Below are 6,038 nucleotides of genomic sequence, written 5' to 3'. Positions count from 1 at the left end.
GCAAAGGAGAAAGGCAGGGAGGAAGACAACCCTGGCAGTGGCAGCTCTTCCCTCCACTAGTCCCAGATGGGTTCTGACTGTTAGTGTCACTTCTCTATTGCCTAAACATAAAACAGCCACGACTGGGGAGCTCTCCCAAGTTTGGCTGACAAATCGTCATCAATTAGGGGAGGAGCTCAGTTGAATCATCTCAAGGTGTCCTTAATGCCTATCCTTTCTTTCTCTTTCAATGGCTAAATAGATCTCCTTTTGTTAACTGCCCCATTCCCACCACCCCCACACCAATATTAAATCTAAACTATCAGGGAATTTGGCTGAGTCAGGCCCAGGCCAGAGCAATTGATCTGGTTGGGAGTATCAGAACATAATTCATCAAAGTGGGAAGAAGGGCCCGAGTTTCAGAGGAAGATAAGCCTGGATTGGCCTTCATGCTTCTACTGGTACTTTTGGTGATATCTCTAGAAATGATGGTCTTTTATTATGAGGCATTCATGACTCCTGGGAAATTGAAGGGTAAACTCTCTGTGGCCATTTAACAGGAAGGGAACAATGTGAGTAAGCTCTGTGTTCTTAAGACTATGCCTTAAAGATAACTGCAATAAACTGTGTTTTAGGCCCTTCTTTGTTGGCCTTCAAACCTGGTAATTTAAGCCTCCTCCAAGTTCTGCTAGGGGATCCCTTCAGAATTCAGTTTACCTTCAAAGCACCCTAGAGGGACTGAATTTGGAGGTGGGGTGGGGTGTGTGGAAATAGGGGAGAAATGTTCCCCTCATTAGAAATGAACAAATTCAGAAGAACTAGTTACGCTGAGCCCGTGCTGGGAATATTTGCCTTTGTATAGCTAGCGGTCATTATCACCCAATGAAGGCAGGGCGGAGGCTCCTGAAAAAAAAAAGGACCCCCCCAAATGAAGGGAGTCATACTTCTGTCAACTATTTGTTTCTGAATGACTTTTTGGAAATGACAATGCAGCTAAACCAGCAGTCCTCAGTCCTATAACTGTACATGGACATAGCCAGCTATTAAGGGACCCCAACAGTGAGAGAATGAGAACCAAGGCAAATCCCTGCAATTTTAGGATTGTATAACAACTGTGCTGAAGAAACTCTTTGAGTTTTATTCTTTTTTTTCATATGTGTAATATGGAATTTAAGAGACCAACAACAATTTCGCCACAAGGATTTTGTTGTGATTCTTTGGTGCAAGCCATTGGGGGAGGCATTAAAAATGACAATGCTAAATTCTCCCCAGGAGCCAGAGACATTTCTGGAATTGGGGATGTGGACAAATGTGCCAATCGTTCCCCTGTTTAATTAGCTGAGGACAGGCAGGGGAGCTATTTCAGTTTAAAGAGTTTCTACCAACTGCATGGACCTAATTATTTATATACCTGAGATTGTCTTTCCTGGGCTCTCCCAGATTCAGTCACTCCTTTCAAGGGACTGTGATGTTGTTTTGTTTCCCTTTCGTTATGTTTCTGTTTTAGTTTCTCTCTTCTTCCTTTAGTGCTGCTTGAATTCCAATATGGAACTAAACTACCAGGAGACTGGCCTGAGTCAGGCTTTCCTATTTATGTAAGCAAACTTGCTTTTGCCTAGGAGTCTGATATACAGACCCCTAGTGATCTCCATTGCTCTTGGGCCTTCCAAATGGAATCAGTCTTGCTCACTCTTCCGTCCTCAGCCAATGAAGCAGAAATATGTCCCCTGTCTCTTTGCAGCGATCAGAACCTCTCCTCAAACTCTACCCAGTGCGGTCATTAATCACCCGAGCCAAGGATTCATGCACACTGGATTTCCTTTTATATAAAGGGGAAATAGGTCCATATGTAATAACAGTAATAATAAGCAGTTGGGGAACAAATCATTTATAAAGAAACAGCTGCTGAGCTTCTGTGACGGGAAATAGAATCATCTCCTTCCCGCAAGCTCAGCCCTCTCCTGAAGGGAAAAGAAATAATCTACAAGCTTAACAGAGACGTGAGTTTTGAGCTAATCCCTCTTTAGCAGACAAGTGAGGGAGAAAGCAAAGTTCTTTCTGACTCCTCTGGATTCTCATCAGCATGCCACCACTGTTTTTCAGCTGGAGGGAAGAGATATTTCCTTATTTTTCTGCTACAGGAGCTCTCAGGGTTATAGAGGTAGGGGGTCAGGGGAACAATGGCCCTCCATAAGCCACTTGACCCTGTCTCTGCACCCAGAATTCCACCTGGTAGGAACAAGATGGATGCTAAATTCTTCTAGCTTCTATCTACATAAAGCTTTCAAAATAACCCCAGAAAACCTAGTTAAAAAACATCACCAAATTGGTGAACTGTCTCCATGGCAGCACTCATGATGTAGGTGCTACACATTTTTCTGGGAAATGCAGGTAATATAAAAATAAAATATGTCATTTTTTAAAAAAGCTTAATCCAAAAACTGGACCTCAAATTCTACTTTGCCCTAAGCTGTGCTATACAAATTGTGTGACAACTAAGGTATCCCAGTGCCGATTTGGGGGGAAAACCGGAGACTTACACTTTCCCTTCTTTATCCTTTTGTCCAAGCCCATGCCTTGAAGATCCTAACTGTCCTTTAAAGCCTAGGTTAAATACTACATCCTCCATGAAACCTTCTCTGATTCCCCCAGGGTAATGATCTCGCTGGAGTCACATGTCAAATGTCATTTTGCTCACAGATCTCTTAGGTCTTGTAGTAGGAGGGCAGGAATTAGTGACTCTGGGCTGAATCTCATCAGGACCCTAACCTGGCCAGACCAGATCTGATTCTGGACGCTGACCCCAAAAAGGTCATTTTCTTTTGCTGAATCATTGTCCCCACCTGGAGTTACTCCTAGAGAGTGTCCTAATACATTGGTCATAGCTCATGACTAAGTTTCCCCAAATGTGGATAACAGGGTCCCTACCTCCCATAAAGGCATTCAAATTACTATACATATATATATATATATATATATATATATACACATACACACACATATATATACACACACACATATATATATACATATATGTATGAATGTATGTATGTATTACACATATATATGTGGTATAGGATATGTTTTATTTCACCCCACAGAAAAATTTAAAGATGTGAAACACTCATAGAAAGAAATCCAAAGGCAGATACAGAAAACATATAAGGAAGTCAAATAGCCCATCAGCTCCTCCTAGAAGGGAGCTGAACTTGGGGCTGCTACTGGTCTCAAGATTAATACCGTAGTTAATGTCATCCCTGTTTTTCAGGGACACAAAACAAGCAAGCTCCTTCCCGTTTTACCAGAACTGTGAAAGTAGCTCACTTTGCTATCCATATAGGACCCTAAACAGGAACTATATGGACAATCTTCTTCATTCTAAGGGTTCATGCTACATCAGTAAATCCCTTCTCTCTCCACAAGGTTGGACTCCTGAATTCTCAAACTGAGGAACTCTTGAAATTGAACACAAGGCAACCCCAAAATTTGATTCTGCCTAGGAAACCTCTCTTTGTCTAGGTGGTTAGATTTCAAGATCAAAGTGCCTAGGAAATTAAAAAATCCCGGTCCTCAACAAAGAAAGTTAGGGTCCACGAAGACTGTCCATGAAATACCTCTCAGGGCATGTGCAAACACAGGTCTAACTTGGCCATTTGCTTCCAAAAAAAGTTACTACCAACTGCTCCTGGCCCTCCCACCCTTAAAATTTCAGGTCTGCTCTGCGGTACTGGTCTGTCTTCTGAAACAGGAGTGAGAAAAGAGGAGAGAAATAGAGAAAAAGACAGAGAGGTCTTTTTGCAGCTCACTTTTATAGACTATAGAGAGAGGAGGAAGCTCTTCCAACAAATCTTCTCCTCAGTGTCAGTCCGCCAACCATCATTAGGTGATCAGCATTAGAAAGCATGATAGATTTGGAGTTAAATGGCCTGGATTCAAATCCTGCCTATTCCACTCACCATCTATATCTTTGGGCTAAATCACTAACTTGAGGCCTCAGTTTCTTCATCTGTAAGATGAAGATGTTGGATTAGATAGACCCTAAGTTCCCTTCCAGCTCTAAATCTACCATCCTGTGATCTCTGAGCCTATGTTTTTGAGTTCCCTATGTCTAACTGGCAGGGGTATAGTGGACACATCCCTAGTACTTGGGGGTGCCCCTCAGATATCTCCAAAGGCTCCATAATCTCATTGATTGGGAATTGTTGAGAGACTCCCTTGAGCAATTCTCTTACATTACAATGATGATGATGATGATGATACACATTTCTAAAGGCTGTAAGGTTTACAAAGTGCTTTTCTCATAATGATACTTTACAAGGGATAGTGCATTATTATAAATGGAGAAACTAAGGCATGGAGAGGCATCCAGGATCACACAACTGGTAAGTGTCAAAATTGGGATTATGTTATTTTCATGTTGTATTCTATCATACCACTATTGTGTTATATCATATTATATTACATCATACCATATTGTAAGGAAAGATTGGTGTTTAGTTGACTCTAAAGCCAATGCGGTCCACAAAGTTTTCTTAGCAAAGATACTGGAGTGAGTTGCCATTTCCTTCTTCCTTCCTACTAGATTAAGGCAAACAGAGGTTAAGTGACTTGCCCAGGGTCACACTGTTAGTAAGTGTGGGAGGCTAGATTGGAACTCAAGTCTTCCTGACTCCAGGACGGGGTGCTCTATCTATTGAGCTACCTAGCTGCCATCTATAAGGACCTGCAATTTCTTTGGAACAAGGAACTTCTAAGTAGGGAAATGCCCCCTACTAATGCAAGTTGGCACCTTCTCCACAACTCATTTGTCTTAGAAAATAATTGTTAATAATCACATCATAGTTACTACGTACAGGAGCTATGCTAAGCACTTTAGAATCATTATCTCATTTAACCCTCACAACAACCCTGGGAGGTAGGTACTGTTACTATCACCATTTTACAGATGAGGAAAGAGGCTAAGTGACTCTCCCAGGGTCACACAGCTAGGAAGTATCTGAGGCAGGTCTTCCTGACTCCCGGTCTAGCACTCTATTCACTGCACCACCCAGCACTCATCTCAGTCCGTACATGCGAGAAGCGGCACCCAACCTGGGTCATCCTTAGAGGATAACTCTCCAGTCATTATGCCATGCTTCTCGTATTATGTACTTTATCACGTCATATTGTATTATACTGCATTACATCATCGCATGTTATATTTTATATCTGTATCATATTATGTCAAAGTACATTTTGTTATGCCATAGCTTATATTTGTTATGTCATTTTCAGTCACGCCCCACTCTTTGTGATGTGTTTCTTGGCAAAAGATACCGGAGCGGTGTGCCGCTTCTTTCTCTAGCTTATTTTACAGATGAAGAAACTGAGGCAAACACGGTTAAATTACTTGTTCAGGGTCACATATTTAGTAAGTCTGAGGTCAGATTTGAACTCAGGAATGTCACTCCAGGCCTCTAGGGCTCCAGATGCCCGTGTCACCTAGCTGCCACTATGTTATATATCATATTATGTCATGTTATACTATATCATATTTATAAATCTTATTAAAAAGAAACCAAAATCAGTCAGCTATTTAGTGAACTCCTTTACTCCCCAGAAGATGAAAATGTAATACCATACAACCGCATACAATATGATTTGATAGGATAGAGTACAATATTCAGCTAGGTGGCGCAATGTATAGAGTTCCAGACTTAAGATCTGACTCAGACACTTGCTGTGTGACCCTGGGCGAGTCGCTTAACCTCTTTTGGCCTCAGTTTCCTCAACTGTAAACTGGGGGTAATAACAGTAGCTATCTCCCAGGGTTGTGATGATCGAAAGTGCTGAGCGCTGTGCCCGGTCACATAGGGAGTGCTATATAAATGCTACAGAGCGTTAATACACAATGTAGCACAACGTAATATAATGTAGCAAAGCATAACATAATACGGACTATATGGTGGTGGTGTGATATAAACTACATTTTTACATCAATTGATAACTGATCGTCTTTACTCTTATCAAGGCTGTTTATGCCTGGCCATACCCCTGCTTACAGACTGCAGACGCTACGA

This window comes from Trichosurus vulpecula, chromosome 4, assembly GCF_011100635.1.
Source record: "Trichosurus vulpecula isolate mTriVul1 chromosome 4, mTriVul1.pri, whole genome shotgun sequence".
Taxonomy (NCBI): Eukaryota; Metazoa; Chordata; class Mammalia; order Diprotodontia; family Phalangeridae; genus Trichosurus; species Trichosurus vulpecula.
The sequence above is the reverse complement of the archived record's forward strand: the minus strand, read 5'-3'. Positions refer to the sequence as shown.